Here is a 19,311-nt window from a genome sequence, read left to right as displayed (position 1 = left end):
TCTGCTCTTCTGACATTTTTTGCAGAAGAGCAGACATGCTCTTTCAGAAGCCCCGTAAACTCTTTATTTTAGTTCCAGACATCCAGCACTCTGATCATCTTAAGAAGTGGGCTGTGCCCACAAAATCTCATGATACCACCTACATGTGCTATTATATATATATTTGACCAATAAATTACGCCCTGAGGCAAGGACCTGAAACCAAACTCAGATGTGACAAACATTCTTTTCTTGGCTGGTGAGAAAGTCAACCAACTTACACACTAACATACATGATTCTTGGTCACAACCTAGAAAAAATATATTCTGAATTACACAAGTACAACAGTACTATACACTAAAACAGTGGCTTGAAATTTTCTAGATTACTATACCACTTGCAGAAGTCTACTTTGTCTTGGGTAACCCCAAATTTCACCTCAATTATAAATGACTCGCTTATACAATCAGACCTAAAAATAGCAGTTTTTCAGAAAGTTTCTCTTTCTTACCATATAATAAATCTTCTGGACTATAAATACTGTACTTTACATTTCAGTGAACAGTATACAGAATAATATAAGCACATAATTGTCTACATTAAATTTTGGTTTGTACTGCTTTTGCTAGTGGTTTTTACAAAGCCTATTGTAGAACTATTTTGTAAGTATCTAGATGAGTTGATGTATGCCCTGGAAAAAAGCTGCAACTCAAAATGCTAAGGCTACTGTTGCCAAAACATTGACTTGGTGATTATCCTATAATTATTTAAATGGACATTATTTAAATCACAAATGAGTTTGTGGGAGTTCGGGGTGCGATCACACCCTCTCGGCCCGAGAGGGGGGGCCTGCGAACCCTCTTGTCCCCTCTTGGCTCTACATCGACTCTCGGGTCCCTGCTATGGGGCCTCCCGATAATGGGTGCGATCACCCCCTCCCGGGAAGAAGGGGGGGGTCAGCGAACCCTGCAATAGTTACCTGTCTCTGCGGGGTGGGCGAAAGGCCCCCGGTTTGGGATCCCCCCTCGCGAGGTTGCGCCTTGTGCCTTCCCTTCGTGACGGTCTTGGGGAGAGGGATGCTCCCTTAAGGGAGGGAGGGGGACCCGGTCCCACCCTCTCTCCGGGTCCCAGCCCAGGGCCCTAAGCGGCGGGGCGAGTTAACGCTCCGGCGCGGTGGACGAGTCCGAAACTCGTCCACCCATGGCCGCCAAAAGCGCCTTGCCCCGGGCTCCTTCCTCCCTCCGGGTGGCTCCTGCCGATCACGCCCGGCGTCCCCGAACCTACCCTGGTTCGGCGTCCTGCAGTGCCCCGCGCCCGGGTGTGGCCTCCGAGGAGAGTTCTCGAGTCCCGGTCCGCCTCTGGCTGTCCCGCTCCCTTCTGGTCCGGCGCGGTGGGGTTCGTCCACCGTCTGCCAGGGGCAGTGGCTGTCCTGGAGGCCTCGGGACCAGCGCCGGGCCGACAGCCGTGCGGTGTGGTGCTCGGGCTCCGTCCTGCGGCAGGGGCTGCTCCTCCGCCGCCGCGAGGAGCCTGCGCCCTGCCCCGTCGGCGGTGGGCCCTTTTGAATTGGCCCGCCGCGCCGGCCGCCACCCGGGGCCCCGCCACCCGGGGCCCCGCCCCTTCCGGGCACGTCCCGGCGTGTGGCCCAGCCGTACAGCTGCGTTGCTCCGCCCCGCCCCCGCCGTCCGGGGCCGCGGGGAACGGGCTGTGTTCGCGCAGCCAGCGCAGGCGCGGGGGTAGTCCCCCCGTCCGCCGCCTCCTCCGGCTTGCGTTGGGGGAAGGCTGGGGGACTGGAGCCTGGCCGTCATCCCCCTGCCGGCGGGGGCTCCGGCCGCCCCGCCCCCAGACCAGTGACAGCCCGTCACAGAGTTGTTACAGTGATCTTAAATTAATCATAATAAAATATTACATCATACCAAGCCCTCTATGATATCCATATTTCAGAAAAATGTTTTATTCTTTGTCTACTTTTTTTATTCATGCATTTTGAAAGTCAGACACTTTAGTTATCTTAAGTCCCACTATACAGACTTCAGAATGCAAGAAAAATGAAAATGGAAAATGCCTAAAAGTTACATGTAGTATTAGTACAGTAAACTTCTGATAATCCGGCACCTTTAGGACCCAGGGGGTGCCAGATTATCAGACATGCCGGACTATCGGAAGGGGGGGCTATGAGGGGTCTAGGGTGGGGTGGGGGGGATGCCACCCCAGGCCCCAGTTAGTCCTCCCTTCCGATAGTCCGGCTCTGCTCCAGGCGTCCCCAATTCAGCCGCTGCTGGTCAGTTTCAGCAGCAGCTGAATCGGGGACACCGGGGGCAGAGCAGCTGGGGTGCTGCCAGGTTGGTCCCATAGCGCCGAGGGGCAGAGCTACAGGACCAACTGGCAGCACCCCAGCTGCTCCGATTCAGTTGCTGGTCAGTTTCAGCAGCGGCTGAATCGGGGAAGCCGGGCGCAGAGCAGCTCCAATTGTCCGGAGCACTTCCGGGTTCCTGATGGTGCCTGACCATCAGGAGTGCCAGAGCATCGGATGGTGGACCAATGGAGTTTTACTGTAATGTGATTTCTCTATATGTAAGTGTCCCAGCTTTAAAGCTCAGAATCTCAGAATTTTGTAGTTTAGTCAATTTCAAAACTAAAAATCTTCCTGACAACATAAGGCTCCAATTTTCTGATTTTGTGCGTCATATTGCCTCAAGCTGCTATAAGTTTGAGGTGAAACCTCTACATCTTGGGAGAAAGCAGAAAACATTTTCTGTAATAATGAATTTTTTTAAAATGTATTTGAAAGCTGTACGGGTGTTTAGAATAAATGAGTCCTATAGGGACAAGACAGCAAGCAAATAGGTCAAAGATGACAAATAAATGAATTGATTATTGTACTCTGCAATGTATCGCATGTATATATCAGATACACACCACTTTTATATGGATCACTTCCCTTTCAAAGTAGCATTATGAGACCTTGGTTCATAAAAAGAGATATAAAGTGAACAGAAGCATAAAACAGCTGTCAATGGATACAAAGGAATTAAAAAAAAAACTTTTGATCTGAGCTTACGGTTTCACTCACCTACAAGGCATTGTGAGGGGGAAACTGTCTCCATCTAGGATTTTGCTTTCCTGACACAACAGAGCTTTTCATGTAGCCATCAGATTTGCCAAAGTCAGGACCAAGGCTATCCCCAAGAGATGTGAGTTGCAACACTGTAGAACCAATAATATCTAATCTTCATCTTAAATATGATGACTCTTCCTCAAACTGATAAAAGCACGGTGTGTGTAAAGCACACAAATTACAGGTTGAAACTCTTGCCTGGCGCTATCTGGCATGCTCACCAAGTATAAGATCTTGGAGATTTGGGATCTCTATTGGCAATGTGTGAATTGTGATTTTTCAAATACTTCTAAAATGTCCAAATTTAGGAGGATTTTCTCAGGGATGGCAAAAGGCACATGCATAACAGAGACCACTGCCTTGGGGAACTTCAAGTCCATACTTCACAACTGCTGGATGCCAAGTGTTTTTATATATGCTGCTAGAATTCTACAGACAAAATATTTTCCCTAGCCTTATTCTTAGAAACAGCTAAATCATTTTGACTGAGATTAAAAAAAACAAAACAAAAAGACCACCCTGAGGCACAAACCTACTATGGACAATTTCAGCCTGAAGCAAAAAGTTTGACAAACTTACAAGCAACTGAAAATAGTATGTTGTAAAGTATGCAAGTGTAAAGTAACTAACAGGCATTCTACCATTTCAATGTATAGTATGTATACCCACACACATTTTTGTAAATAGGATTTTAATTTTTTTTTAAAAACACTATGTTGTTTCTTTGTATCAAAAAATCTGTTCTCTAACGGAGGCATGACATCCTTGAGAGATGGGAGAGAAGAGATTAATGGTATACTATAAGGCTAGAACTATAACAGAGTTTAAAGAGAAGCTAGATACATTCATGGAAGTTAGGTACATAAAAGGCTATTAGCCAAGGGGTAGGAATGGTGTCCCTGGCCTCTTGTTTGTCAGAGGCTGGAGATGGATGGCACAAGACAAATTGCTTGATCATTGTCTTTGGTCCACCCACTCCGGGACACTTGGCACTGGCCAGTGTCGGCAGACAGGCTACTGGGCTAGATGGACCTTTGGTCTGACCCAGTATGGCCATTCTTATGTTCTTATATACAACTCCTATTACTAGGAATACGAGTAATTCATGATTCAAAAAAGCAAAACTATCCCCCGTTATATATGTAACATTCATTTCTGGACTTTGATATGCATACTGTTATTATAAAGTATAGATATCAGAAAGACAATATGATACCCTTCCTTCATGTGAAAAGATTTATCTGTACTACATATTTCCAGATATTTGTATTCATTTCAAATCAGAGGATGGCTTTGTGATTAAACATTGAACTGGTTATCTGGTTTCAATTTGCAACTCTGTCCCTGACTTCATGTTTGTCGTTCGTATCTTTAATATCTGTGTCTCAACTCCTCATATGTAAAATGAGGAAAATAATATTTATAATCAGTGTTTGTCAGTGGTTCATATACAATGGGGATGGAGCCATATACAAGCACTTAGATTGATAAACAAAAGATGTTGGTTTTGGCCATTTTCATTCTTTAGCTTTTCCCATCACCCTTTCATATACCTTGAAAAAATTACTATATAAAATTGGCACCTTCTTATTCAGGGCTGTGTGTTTAGCCAAAGACATACTTTCTTATTGTAGTCAAAACAAATGTATTAGTGATACAAAAGGTTAACCAGTTAACTGACTAACCAATGAGGGCTGGAGCAGCCCCCAACCCGCTGCAATAAAGGTGCTGCTTCAGCCCCAAGGGGCCTGCCACGGGCCTGGCCTGGGTGCACCGCGGGAAGGGGGGCTGCCCCAGCCTCCCTACCCTGCTTCCCCCCCCCATTTAATTAGTTTAACTGGTTAATCATTTAAATGGGATTTTACATCCCTAAAGTTTATATCATTTTTTATTAGCCCTGCACAACCAAAACAGCTGAAAGAGAAGAGCTATATTTCTAATACACCTGTGCAATTCAACCGAAAACAACATGGTTGCAGAGGTGACAAATCTCTATTAGTAGTGATGTATGAAAGAATCTCATATCCCGAAGTGAACTTGCAGGAATGTCAATTATACACAAAAAACCCATCTGACTTACAAACTGAGCGCAATTGATCAAGGATCACTGAGACAGCAAACATGAAACCCTATGCTGCCAAACTTATCCATTAACTTTTCAGGGTAGAACTACACTTTAAATTACAGAAGGACCATACTCACGTGATTTTTTTTCCACACAATGCAATTCCAGTCAACCTCATTAAGTATCAAAATTCTAAAATGCTGAAGCCTACCACCTCCTTCAAGACTGTTGGTTATCAAGTCTCCCTTGTCAGAGATCAAAAACAAGCATTCCATAGTTACTCAGAATAGTTATGAAACTCTTAACCCTGTCTTCACATCATCATCTTAGCCTTGAACCAGTAAAATTCATTACATAGGAAAAAATGCAGAAGGTTAATTTCTAGTTCCTGATCTCCTACTTGGAGAGTTGCCATTGAGTTCTCTCAGGAGTGGGGATTAAGGGAGGCAGAAATGGGGTTAACTTCCCTGAGACCCTATGGAATAAGTGTCAAGCGGTTCACCTTCTTAAAGGTATCCTCCTTGTAGTTCAAGGGTGTGCTCCCATCGCTTCATTTCTCTAGATACTGGACAATACTATGCAAGTTAAATGAATACTAAATAGATCCAAATTACCCAACTGAGGCATCTGCCCTGGAGTTGAGAGAGCGAAGTAAGTGGTAGCATGACAGAAACAATCCATCCACTCTCTGTCCCTTCCCAAACCAAAGAACTGTAATCTTATAAAAAGGCTTCCACTGAGTTTGAGAAAAGTAGAGAAAGACATGACAAAGATGCACACCTCCTCCAACCACATTTATTCACAGCCTATTCCATTTAAATTCTATTGATTTCATAAAAATGTACTAGTATTGTATTTACTAAATAATTTATTGTACAGTGCAAGTTAAAATAATTAATAAATAGATGGTATTTATGGCCATTCCAAAAAAGAACCAACCAACCAACCTTTCAAGTGATGAAGAAATGTCTTATGTCACCTGGAATCATGCAGCCTTTCTATTCTTAATCATATCTGATCAAGAGAAATGTTTTTTGCCAGAAGAAAGAACTGTTATTTGCTTTCTAAATGGTAATAACCCTAAATTCCATCCTCAGAGTTCAGTGTGGATAATTAGCTTCTGCCTATCTAAATTCTCCCATTTCATATGGATATCAGTCTTCACTTCACCTAGTGCATACTTGCACACTATCATCACAACTGCATTTTATCCAAGTAATAGCTTAATTCCTTTGGAGAGTAAAATATCTGTCACAGAGAAGCATTGTGTCAATTAATAAAGTCCATGGGTTAAAGGCATGATTTAAAGTAATGCATGATAAAGTAACACATTGATATACAAACAAAAGGAAGTATTTCTTCACACAACACACTGTCAGCCTTTGAAACCCTTTGTCAGAGGATTTTGAAGGCCAAGATACTAACAATGTTCAAAAAAGAACTAAATAGATTCATGGAAGATAGGTCCATCAGTGGCTATTAGCCAAATGGGCAGAGATGTTTCCTTAGCTCTGTTTTCCAGAAGCTGGGAATGGGCAACAGTGGATGGATCACTTGATTGCCTGTTTTGTTCATTCCCTCTGAAGTATCTGGCATTTGCCACTGTCACAAAACAGGGTACAAAGCTAGATGGACCGTTGGTCTGAGCCAGCATGGCCGTTCTTATGGCACTACAGAAAAACTATGTCTAAGCTATTATACCACTATCTTCTACAAAGGAAAAATTCAGATCTGTTCAAATGTGTGACTATATCACACACACAGTGACTACATACTCACATACAAGACATAGTACTAAAGGGTATGCATCTAAATATGTTATCCTCAAATGTATGACATCACTTCTGTGAACTGCCCAGGATTCTTTGGAATTGTTCACAAGATCTCGATCTGCAATAAGGGGATGGGATTTGTAGAGCACACCAGTGTGTTGAGTAGGAATGTCGACATATAGTCAACTATACGGTTAACTGATAATCCTAGGCTAGTCAACTACACACTTTTTCTCTTCTCCCCCCTTTCTGCCTCTGTATCAGAGGCAGCAAAAGGGGAGTGGGAGAAGCAGGACTGGTGCTGGAGGGAGCCGGTTTAAAAGCGGCCTCTGCTCCATGGGAGGCAGAGCAGCCTCTGTCCAAGGGAAGATTGGACCCCCACCCGCCACAGACGGGCTGCTGCCGGACCAGCCTGTGTCTGTGGCCAACCCAGGCCACTGCGGACAGAGGCCGCTTTGTAGCAGCCTCTGTCCATAGGGAGCTTAGACCCACCCTGGACTGGGGCTCCTGCCACTCCACTATATTGCCTCTGTATCAGAGGAGCAGCACGGAATGGCAGGCAGCTGGCCTTTCGGGGAGCTGATTTTTAAACTGGCTCCCCTCGTGGACTGGCTTCCACCAGGCACCCCCTGCTGCTGCTTCTGCAGGGTGCTACCCGGGAGTGGGGCCGGAGTGCACTGGCTGCTGGCCCCACTCCCTGGGGCTATAGAATAGTCAAGTAACCAATAAAAATTCATGTGGTTACTTGAGTATTCAATTACCCAATATCTATCATTCCTAGTGTTGAGCTCCAATTCCCTCTGTGTAGAGCTTGCTAGTGCACATTCATGTAAATCAATTTCAAACAGGGCTATTTCAATGTACACCAAGAACTCTTAATGCATGCCAGAAGAATCCATGTAAGATAGTTAGGATGCAACACACTAGTGTTCTCTGTAGCTCACACTCCACTGTCCAGAACAACATTTAGCAAAACCTCATGAATAGACACACAACAACTTGGTCACGTTTAAGAGGCACAAGTCTGACAGAAGCTGAAAATGTGAGAGAGCAAGGGGAAATGACACTGATAGGCACTAACCCACCTACAGAAGAATAAATACTCAACCTGGAAAGTCAAAGAAAAGGAAACTTCAAAAAAGTCAAAAGAGAAATTCCTATGGTGGCTGATAAAGGGACAGATACCGGTCTAAATTAAAATTAAAAGCAAACCAAAACGGATCCCTTTCCCTTCTACCTTTCCCTTTCTTCATTTCTTTACTCGGCTTGTGGCACCAAGTGGCCATCATTGACTTCCTCAAGAAGAAAAAGGTAAGTCAAGAGTATTGGACAATTTCAAGAGAAATGGAGAATTTTAATGTTTATGTAAACATGAATGGAAAGACCACATACTTGATCTGTGAGCAATAGTTTGCAATTGTAAAAGAATATAGTATTCAAGCCATTTGAAAAATATTTTGAAAAAGAAACATAACCATCTGTTACTGTAAATGTATAATTATTAGGATCCAAGCGCATTTATGTCTTTTTTAATATTGCAAAATACACACAGAGAACTGTGAAGACACTTAAAAATTAAAATAATCTTAAAGGCCACTACTTTGAGTCTGCTGTACCCAATATTTTGAGTCTTCCCTCTAGGCTTTTTTATTATTATTAATTATTATTATTATTATTATTATTAAAGGAAATGAAATTTGCAAAAGAAGCTAATTGTTTGGAGTTCAAGTTACTCTCTCCCAGACAAATTATACCATTGGTGTAAACTTTTTGTTGATATTGATTAATTTAGAGGTTTTTGCTGTGATCCTCAGTGATAGTAGTCATGAAAAGATGACTCTGCCCACGGCAGGCCCAGGCTCACTGTGGGCAAAGACTGCTCTGCATTCCGCGGATCAGCCTCTGTCTGCAGGGAGTAGATGAGGATGAGCGTGGTCCCAGCTCCGGCAGCAGCCTCTGTTCACAGCCAGACCTGGCTGCTGTGAACAAGCTGCTCCAGCAGCAGCCCCTGTCTGCAAGGGGTCCCAGCTCCCTGCTGGGACCCTCCGCCATCAGTGGCTGCTGGACCTGGTGCAAGCTGGGACTGAGCAAGCCTTGCTCAGTCCTGGCTCAGGCTGGGTCCAGGAGCTACCCTTGCTGCATCTCTGCAGTTGAAATGTAGTAAATGTCAGGTGGCAGGAAGCCCAGCTCCTACAACATTTAAATTGTAGAGCTGCAACAGGGAGGTAACTCCCGGAGTATTCCTCCCTTATCGACAAATTGTGTAGTTAATAGAATTTCTATTTATTGACTTCTTCATATCTCTAACAGAAACCTTTTGAGTTGTGGATTTCAAATGAGTGATCAGTCTTACTGAGTCAGGAGATGTATAGGGCATTGGCAGGAGCTGCATACCTGCTCTTGGGCTCTCTCATACTGTAGACTACATTCCTGGGTAAGAAAAGTAGATAAGAGCTTCGGCAGAACACAGTCCAATGTTTCCTCTAATTTTTTCCACCCATGTGCAGAATAAATTTTATATGCATCACCACCAGAAAGAAGAACCTTGCTGTGGGCGATCTGATAATCAGCTGGGCTGGATTCTCTCCTGCGCAACTGCACGAGTGCACGGCATCCAGGGAACACTGACCCAGTTCCCTTTCTCCAAAAGAGAGCTACTGAATTCTTTTCCATCCCACTCACTCCTGTACTTCGTGATCTGATCTTCAGGTTCTACATGATAGGGAACAAGAGCAAGTCAGCTGGCTTCAGACAAATCTCTTCACCTCTGTCTCATTTCAGCAACTTGGGAGGAGAGGGGGAACACTATAAGAAGTGGGAGAAAAGGAAAATAAAGTGTGTGATGAGTAGGTCTTTCTGAGAGTAATTTACTGTAAAGTCTCTTCCATTCTCTTGCTGAGGGAGCAGGTTGGCACTTTTCTGAAGAGCTATAACTCTTGCATGGAGATCAGGAAGACTAGCTTATCTTAACCTGCACAGTACTTATAGCAAAAGAGCTGCCAAAATGTATTGCCTTAAGAACATGACACCAGTCCTCCAGGATTTGTACTGTCTTTATCGGTATTGGTTTCTCACTTCAGTTCAAGATTTGGTTATAAAGCCCTAAAGTACTGGGAACCTACCTACTTGGGGAACTGTGTCTATGTGCCAGGAGTGGACAAAATCTGGCCTGGCAAACATTAAGATCTGGTCCACCTTGGTACTCTGGGCTGCAAGTGGGACCTTTGGGCAGGCTCCCTCTCTGCTGTGACCCCACAAGCCATCCAAAGCAGACAGCTAATGGGGCCAGTGTGTACATCTCTGTGCAGTACACCCCTTGAGAGTGTCTCCACATAGTGCCCCCCAAACCCAGCACAATATTCGCAATTCTGGCCAATGGAAGCTGCATGGGCTGTGTTTGCAGACACAAGCAGGTCCTGGAGCCCCGTATTACCACGGTGTATGCTGTATACATGCTGGCCCCAGAAGCCTGTTCAAGGGTTCCACTTCACTGTTGGCAAGCAACTACCTAGGGTAAGTGCTTCCTGTCCAGCTTTTGTACCTGGTACTCTTTCGCATTACCCCAATTCCTTGTCCTAGGTCACAACTCAAACTCTCTGTGCCCCTCCTGCATACAGGCCCCAGGTCCACTCATCTTTCTTATAACCTTCCCCAGATCAGAATCCTCTACTCCACCTAACCCCTCTCCCAGACCTTACATGCCAATCCTCTACCTAGACCTCCCTCCTATACCCATTTTCCATCCCAGATCCGGCAACTCTTCATTTTGTTAATATCATAGATAAGTGTGGTGTTTGACCACTTATATATTCTTAGAGTGGTTCCCTGTAAAATATTGTGCTTACTCCTATTCTACGCCACATTGTTCCAGGTGAAATTAAAAGTGGGGCTCATGCTGGTTTAAAGCCCCTTGATTTAAAAGGGAGAGAGAGCAGTTGTCATGATTCAGTCCATCTCCATGACTTTGAAATGTACTCCCTCCCATGAATACTCATTTAAGTTGATCTTTAAGTCTAGTTTCCTAGACCTATGGGAAAATGCAAAAAATTCACGTGTGGATGCATACTAGGTCTGCTTATTTTCTTAGTTACTTTCAACTGCGGAGTCCGAGGTTGTGTGTTAAGGATTGCATTTAAAATATTTGTCAAGGGCTTCTAGGCCTTGGGTTGAGTGATGATGTATTGTTTTCAACAAACCAAAATAAATTGTCAGAAGTGAGAGTCATTCTCTTAGCCATCTTGTACCAATTCCATGGAAGGTATTGAAAATTAGCATCTCTACTTTGAATCTGAGGAATATTCCGTGAGGAGCCAGCATAGAGAGTAGGGTATTGAGATGAATTGTTGGTGACTGCTGCTAGAAAGATTTTTATAAGACATTCATTAAGTCTTAGAGTTATTCATTGTAAAGTGGTTTTTTTGGTTGGGTGTTTTCTTTTAATCATATCCTGGGTTGTATATGTTATTGCTTAACACTGGCCATTAAAGTACTCTACTTGCTTTTGAAATGTACAGACAGTCCCCGAGTTACGCGGATCCGACTTATGTCGGATCCACAGTTACGAACGGGGATTTTCTCGCCCCGGAGAACTGGAGCGGCGGGACGCCTGGTCCCGCCGCCAGCCTCCTCCGGGGCGAGAAAAGCTGCTCCCCGTCTCCCTGGTCTGCTGTGGGAGCCAGCAGACCAGGGAGACGCTGAGCAAAGCCACGGAGGACCCGGGGCCGGACCCGCGGCGCTTCCAGCTGATCTGGAAGCGCTGCGGTCCGGCCCGGGTCCTCCGCGGCTTTGCTCAGCGTCTCCCTGGTCGGCAGACCAGGGAGACGCTGAACAAAGCCGTGGAGGACCCGGGCCGTACCGCGGCGCTGATCTGGAAGCGCTGCGGTCCGGCCCAGGTCCTCTGCCGCTTTGCTCCGCGTCTCCCTGGTCTGCTGGGAGGGGGGGGGGGGAGAACCAGCTAGTGCCCCCCCCCAGCAGACCAGGGAGACGTGGAGCAAAGCCCGGAGCCTGTGGTAGAGCAGGTGGGGCGCTGCCGGTTGGTCCCGCAGCACCGCTCCTTGGCGCTACTGGACCGACCCTGCAGCAGCCCAGCTGCTCTGCCCCGGGAGTCCTGATTCAGCCGCTGCTGATCAGTTTCAGCAGCGGCTGAATCAGGACGCCTGGGGCAGAGCAGATGGGGTGCTGCTGGGTTGCTCCAGTAGCGCCGAGGAGCGGCCGCGCTACTGGACCAACCCAGCAGCACCCGAGATGCTCTGCCCCAGGTGTCCCCAAGTCAGCCGCTGCTGAAACTGACCAGCGGCTGACTATAGGAAGCCAGAGGCAGAGTTGCTCTGCCCCGGGGTTCCTGGAATCAACTGCTGATCAGTTTCAGCAGCAGCTGACTTGGGGACGCCTGGGGTTCTTAAGTTGAATCTGTATGCAAGTCGGAACTGGTGTCCAGATTCAGCCGCTGTTGAAACTGATCAGTTTCAGCAGCGGCTGAATCTGGATGCCAGTTCCAACTTGCATACAGATTCAACTTAAGAACAAACCTACAGTCCCTATCTTGTACATAACCCGGGGACTGCCTGTATTGCTGCCCTATGAAATTTGCTTTGTCCTATGGAAAAAAAGACACTATTTTCTGTGTTTTAAAAAATGTAACCTTAAACTGTATCTGTGTTTTGAGAGTCAATTTCATTGGTTTGAATAGAGAAGAATCCCAGATTACATTTTAAAAATGATTATAAGTGGCTATTTTGGATTCAGATGGTTCCCTTTTTTCACTAAACTCTAATATGAAAATCTTTTTCTAATCAAGTAACAGTTAGAAAAAGTCATTACATCTACATTCTTAGTGCAAGTTGTACTGCCCTAACCGGGGCTCTCTGGTCCAGAAACAAAGCCTTGAGCCGACAGCCTGGTGGTATGGGAGTGGGGGAAATGGCTGGCATCTGACAAGTCCAGTCAGGACTAGCAGGCCAGCAGGAGAGGGGAGGAAGGGCTGGCTGGGCCTGAAGTGGTTTGGTAAGGAGGCTGGTGGCAAGGAACTTCCCCTGGTCCTGCAAAATTCCCTTGCTCGGAACCAGTCAGATCTCAAGGATGTCAGACCAAGGAGATCCAACCTGTATATTTTTAAGTGAAAGGTGACAGATTGACAGCCAAGGAAACTATATTATCACACAATAGGTAAGTACTGTCAGTACAAGCTTCTATGTGACACAATGTTCTTGAGAAGTGTCTGTTTATTCCTTGAGTTTTCTGCTAAGTTTACCAGCTAAGTTGCTAGTTAGTGCTAGGGATTTTGTGTAAATGTGTAACTGCTGGATTTTTTTTTTTAGTAATTACACGTTTACATGCAGGGCGGTGGGGGCCACAGGCTTAAATGCTTGAATACTATATTCTGTGCCCTACAAATTCTCATGTTATTTAGCTTTTAAGAACCAAACAACATAAACAAAACAGAGTGATTGTCCATGAAGCCAAAATAAAATCATCAACAAATGATGAGCCCATCAGCAGAAAACTATACAGAAGCAAAAGTAGCAAAATATAAGGAGAAAGGAGAACTAAAAAATTAATACAACAAATTCAGTCAAGTAGTTACTGACAAACAACAAAAGCAAACAAAAAGTTGTTCAAAACCAAACCCTTGAAGCTCTGTTTCATGATAGTCGGGTTACCTTTTTAAAAAAGGAACAAGGAGCAGCTAATCTGGAAATCATAGCAAAGGGTTCAACAAGGAGCCTATGAATTTCAAATCCACTTCTATTGGGTATTCAACAATGAAAAGCATACTCTGATAAACAAAAAATAATTAAAAACACTACACTTATCTTATATTAAGGCGTGTTACAAAAATATTAAAACCAATAGTAAAAAAAAAAAAACCAACTTTCACAAGTACTTTGCCTTGAAGTTTCAGTCTAAACATCAAAAGTGAAAGGAAACCAACAGGTAAGCATCAAACCTCCAAGCAAACATTATTCCGAAGGCAAATTAGTCTTAACAAAAATGGCATTAAAAGAGTAGTAAAATACAGAAGGGGTTATAGAGTACAACAAATTCCTGCTCCAGTCTCTACTACAGCATTGTTCCTCTCAGTGGAATGACACCATCTACATCAGTGGTCCCCATCCTTTTGGGGCTGCCCGGCGCCGGGACTACTCATGTGCCTGTCACCCAGGGACGGGGCCACAAATGCACCCAGGGGAGGGGCCATGCATGTGCCTGTGGGCGGGGCCACCCATATGTCGTGCGCCCAGTGGTGGCGCCACCCATGCGCCACACTCCCGGGGCCGGTGCCGACACCGCTCCTGTGCCACGAGCCCAGGGGTGGGGCTGCCCATATGCTGTGCACCAGGGCCGGAACAGCCCATATGCCGCACGTTTGAGGGCGGGGCCACCACTGCCCGTGTGCTGCATGCCAGGGGCCGGCGCCACTCCTGTGCTACGCGCCCAGGGCCGGTGCCACCCCTGTGTCACGCACCCAGGGGCCAGCGCCACCCAAACACCGCGCGCTCGGGGCCGGCGCTGGTCCTGTGCCACACACCCGCAGCCTGGACCACCCCTGTGTCACGCTCCCAGGGCCGGCACCCCCCATATGCGTTTGCACCGCGCACCCGGGGGCAGGGCCACCCAAACGTTGCGCACCTGGGGGTGGGGCCGCCCATGTGCTGAGCGCCCGGGTCTGACGCTGCCCATACGCTGTGCGCCCTGGCGGCCGGCACCGCCCATGCGCCGTGCACCCGGGGGTGGGGCCGGCCCCGTTCACTCGGCAGGCACACAGAAATGGCCCAGTGGGCGCCATGGTGCCCATAGGCACCGCGGTGGGGACCACCGATCTACATGAGTGGACAATTTTGCTCACTATGTTCAGTTCTTATTCCTTTTCCAGAGACAGTATGCTAATATTTCTTTTGTTGTGAATTTCATAATAATTTAGTCTGACAAAGTTACTTTCACGGAGATACAAGCTCCCCTATTTATTCACAGATAAATTAAGGGCAGTGAGTAACAGCCTTCCCTATACTGATTCATCAACATACCGCTACCTGGACCAAAGGGACCATCGCTAATGTGAAAATACAAATTGGGTGGATGTTGAAAACAGACAGTGGATTCTCTGCTAAGACAGCTACCATCACATGTCAGGACAAGTCAACTAGGAACTGCATTAGGCTGAAATTACTAGCCCTTTTCAGAAAACAAATAGGTATCACAGTTAAAGATGTTTAAATGCGTGTAATTAGGTAAACAAAGAACCGCTGAAAAATTTCAGCAGTTACACTTGGGGTGGCAGAAGGCTCACTCTGAGCCAGTACACACTGTAAGCCGTCTTTTAAACCAGATTCCCATGTGGACTGGTAGCTTTGCATGTAGCCATGAACATTACCCAATGAGCCCAGGCTCATCAGTTAATCGTTTACATAGTTACACTTTCACATTCCTAATAACAGTAATAATTTTTTATTAGCAGGAATGACCAGCAACCTAGAAAAGGCTCTCTTATTATCACTGTCCTAAGCTGTCCAGTTCTCCAAGTATATCATTTGTAATGTTCATCTTATAACCTACATAAAAGTTAACACATAAGATCAAGTCTTGCAAAACTATTTCCCAGTAGCCAGAATCTATTTAGTGAAAGACATTAAATTTTTGCGTTTCTACTAATGAAAGAGAACAAACAGCCTACAAAATTTAAAAAAAAGAAAATGAATCCAATCAGTTGTATTGCCACTCCTACTATGGAGCATCTAAGAATCAAAGCCATGCCTAGTATCAGGAGTTTGATACTACTGTAGCTCTTGTACACAGCTTACCAATAACAGAACAGCAGTTACACTGACGTGATCTCCGTAAGTTTCACACTACTGTTGTTTGCCTTTCAGGAGGCAAGCGAAATAGAAGTACTGCTAGTTTTACTTCTGCTTCTTTCTATGGAGAACAGCAGTTTGAGAGGCAGGGCATGATGTAGAAACTAAGAAGAAAGATTTTTTTAATGAGATGCACACTACAACTGGCTGTTCAAAGAAAGGTTTGTCACTATCATACCCTGCATCAAGCCATTGTACCCATTAACCAGGTTAGTGCAATCCAAACGTATTGATGGTATAGCTTCCTCATTGCTGTTGGTGCTCCTTGTACAATTCCACAGTGTTCCTGCAATCCCTGTGTTTGACTACTTTCTTGTTTTGAGTTACCACAGCGTGTGTGGTTTTATTCCTGTGAATTTTCTATGTAATAAAACTTTCATGTAATTTTACAAAATAAAAAACAGCATGTACACTTCAAAGGCGAAAGCACTGCGGGGAGCACGGGGCTGGCAGGGCAGTCCTCCACTGGTCCCATGCTCTCTGCAGCGTTTCAAAGCAGCAGCGCTGATGTGGAGCCCGGAGTCAGCTGGGAACTCCCTTGCTAACCATGGGCTCCATGCGGCGCTGCAGCTTTAATATACTGCATGCATCCTGGGTCCAGCTAGGAAGTCCCCAGGCTGCATGAAGCATTTCAAAGCAGCAGCACCACATGGAACCCCGGGCCAGCTGACTCCAGGCTCCACAGGGCACCGCCATTTTGAAATGCCGCACGGAGCCCAAGGTCAGCAAGGGTGTTTTGAAACTGCTTTGAAACATTGCAGAAAACACTGGGCCAGTGGGGGGGAGGGGGGGACGACTGTTGCTACACTTGAAAAGCGGAGTCGCCTCTATCGACTAATGAAATAGAAAATGCAAATTGCATCGACTATTCCATTAGTCAATTAACTGAAATTTAACATCACTATCCGGGACATAGAACAATAACCATTAATACTGATGAATATTACTCGAAAGGAAGAAAAATAAATAGCTATTATTATTCATTGGGGAATGGTAGTAGTTGTACTGGAGGAAAGCACAGGTCAATATTTACTGTCAGGGGTCAAAAATTGGCAATAGTTCACCAGGAGCAAGTAATTGCTATTTCTATGATTAAGGAGACCTCATGACTCATATTGCTCAAGGAGAGAAAGATGACAATAATCAGTATTACTCTCAGGTAGAGGTCCTGGAAATTGTGACACTTGTGTTTTCTCTCTGCAGAAGATCCTGACCATTGTGATTCTTACTTCGGGGGAGGAGGGTGAAGAGGGAGGGAGAGCAGGCAGGCTCTGGCACAGTGATTTCAATTCTGTGGGTAAAGAAGGGAGTAGAACCATTTTACTACTCCATGTGCAGAGAAAAGGATCTGCACATCTTTTTCCATGATTAGGGCATGATTTTTTTTTTACTCTGGATGGGAAAGAATGGAGAAATCCAGTAACATAAAATGATGGGCCCATAAGACAGTAACAAACAGATTTCTCAGAATCAGAAACTTCGAAAAAGTCTTATGATTGTGAAGGAAATCTGCTAAATATGAACTACAGACAAATCAATGGAAAACTGAAGATGTATCCTCTTTCTGCGTCTGCAAACAGACTAAACAGCTTTGAGAGTTGATAGTTGTCTCCACTCACCTCAAAAGCTTTTAGCTCTTAAAACACACAATTTTTATACCTGTATATCAGTTAAGGTTTAATTTTTTCCCCCCAATAGTGTTAAACCAGTACAACCCTTCAAGTGGATACTGCTATAAAGTTATAAATCCTCCATCCCATACAGGAACAGATGTACCAGTACAAACCACATTTACACTGGTATAACTATCACAACACTCGGGGGAAAACGGTGGCTTTCAATATACTAGTATAGGTAGAGCAATACCACTGCTGTTTGAAGACAAAACCTATATCAAATAACATTCTGAGAACATAATTTTCCAAACTTGAACGGCACAGCTGTTTGATTTGAACAGGCAATTACTTATAGGAGCATCCAAGTAAGAGCAGAAAGAATAAGAGCTGTAGAACTTGTCATCAATTTTTCCTTGCAGAATGAAATTGCTTTAATACAGTGGTACCTTTACTAAAGGCACAATCTTATAAATGCTTAAGAATGTGAGGAGTCCCCTACAAACTAATAGTACTGCTCACATGCATAAGTAGTTGGGAATATCAGCCATCATACATATAGCCACCACACAAGGAGAATATTCTACCCTTAATCTCAGTTCAAAACTGCATCATAAACTCTTAGAAGCAGGGATTAGATCTTTGCTATATGTTAATGCACAAGTCCCTGATCCCTAGGAAATCGCACAAATAATTATTTGCCTCACATCCATTATCAGGGGAAGTCTGATGGCCACATGCAACCCAAAGAGCATATCATTTTACGGGCTTTGGTCTTCTCGTGGAGTAAGTTTAACACGTGGGCGTTCGACCCCGCTCTCCCCAGGTAAAGTTCTGGCTACTGCGACTTCCCCTATCGGTCGCAGGGCTCGGTGACCATGTAAAAATGTAGGAGGGAAACAGAAATTCGGGCCCTCTTTGATGGAAGAAGGGGGCATCTCTGGTGCCTTGCGTGCCAGGAGACCCGGAGACTGAGCAACGTGCCACTGGTGGAGAGGGTGGCGGGCTAGCTGCGGCCAGCGGGACTTGCTCTTCTCGCTGGTGGGTGGAGGAGACCCCGGCTCCAGTGTGACACTGTCAGCCGCAGGCACCGCTAAAGTGAGGCGAGGGACAGGCTGCGCCAGAGACTCTCTGGTGAGGGGCGACCCTGCCCCTGAACTCTGGCACCCCGGCCGCGCGGGGAGAGGCTGGGCACCGTGCCCCGGGCAGGGAAGCCGCTGTCACTGAGGGGGGAGGTGCCTACCGGTCTGATCGTGGCTCCAGCAGCAGCGCGGGGACGCGGCAAGAGCCCATTCCCCTCGCCCCGCCACGGCGGAGCAGCACGTACCTGGAGCCCCTTCTCCTAGAGGGGCCGGGCGCGGCGCGGCGCCGTTACCCGGAGACGCGCCGCCTCGCCAGGCTATTTCCCTCCGCGATTCACGCCGCCGCTACCAATTTCGAGTTCCACTTCCGGGGTCTGTGGATGTGACGTCATCACGCACCCGCGCGGCAGAGAACCCGGAAGTGGCGCTTCTAGCCACTCGCGGCCGGCTCAGGGAAAGAGGGGACGGGGTTTGCCCAACGATTCGGGGAGGGGTGGTGCCTCACTCTTACGCCACAGGAGAGGGGCGGAGCCTTAGGACACGGAGGGCGGGGTCTGCTCGCGGGCTGCGGGTCTTGCCTTTTTCGCACGGTTGAGGCTCCAGGTCCAGGGCGAGACAGCCTAAGAGAATCCCCGCGGGAGCGCTGCCCAGCGGCGCGTCCCGGAGAACCCGCCCGTCAGGCCTGCACTGAGGTGATGAAAAACGGCCTGGGCGGTCCCAGCAGGCCCGCAAGCCTGAGTCTGTCCGGGTCCATTTGAAACTGACCCAGACGAGTGTGTCAGCGTGGCCGTTTCCCCTGCCAGCAGTGCAGCGTGGCCGCGGGGGCGGGCAT

At 46.3% G+C, this 19,311-nt stretch overlaps 1 protein-coding gene across 3 annotated transcripts in view; it reads right to left on the bottom strand.

Annotated features, from left to right (window-relative positions):
* ARB2A (ARB2 cotranscriptional regulator A) overlaps positions 1-18,942 on the bottom strand; it is a 334,295-nt gene extending 315,353 nt beyond the window's left edge. Inside the window, exon 1 of one of the 3 annotated variants that reach the window (XM_075932154.2) lies at positions 18,641-18,942. The gene's annotated coding sequence lies outside the window, so the exon portion shown is untranslated. The remainder of the gene's footprint in view (positions 1-18,640) is intronic. The other 2 variants (XM_075932155.2, XM_075932153.2) reach the window with 2 other exon arrangements.
* Between the last annotated feature and the right edge of the window lie 369 nt (positions 18,943-19,311).

The sequence above is a fragment of the Pelodiscus sinensis genome, chromosome 6 (genome assembly GCF_052426305.1).
Source record: "Pelodiscus sinensis isolate ZL-2025 chromosome 6, ASM5242630v1, whole genome shotgun sequence".
Classification (NCBI taxonomy): domain Eukaryota; kingdom Metazoa; phylum Chordata; order Testudines; family Trionychidae; genus Pelodiscus; species Pelodiscus sinensis.
Note: the sequence above shows the minus strand (reverse complement) of the source record. Positions and strands in the feature narration are given on the sequence as shown.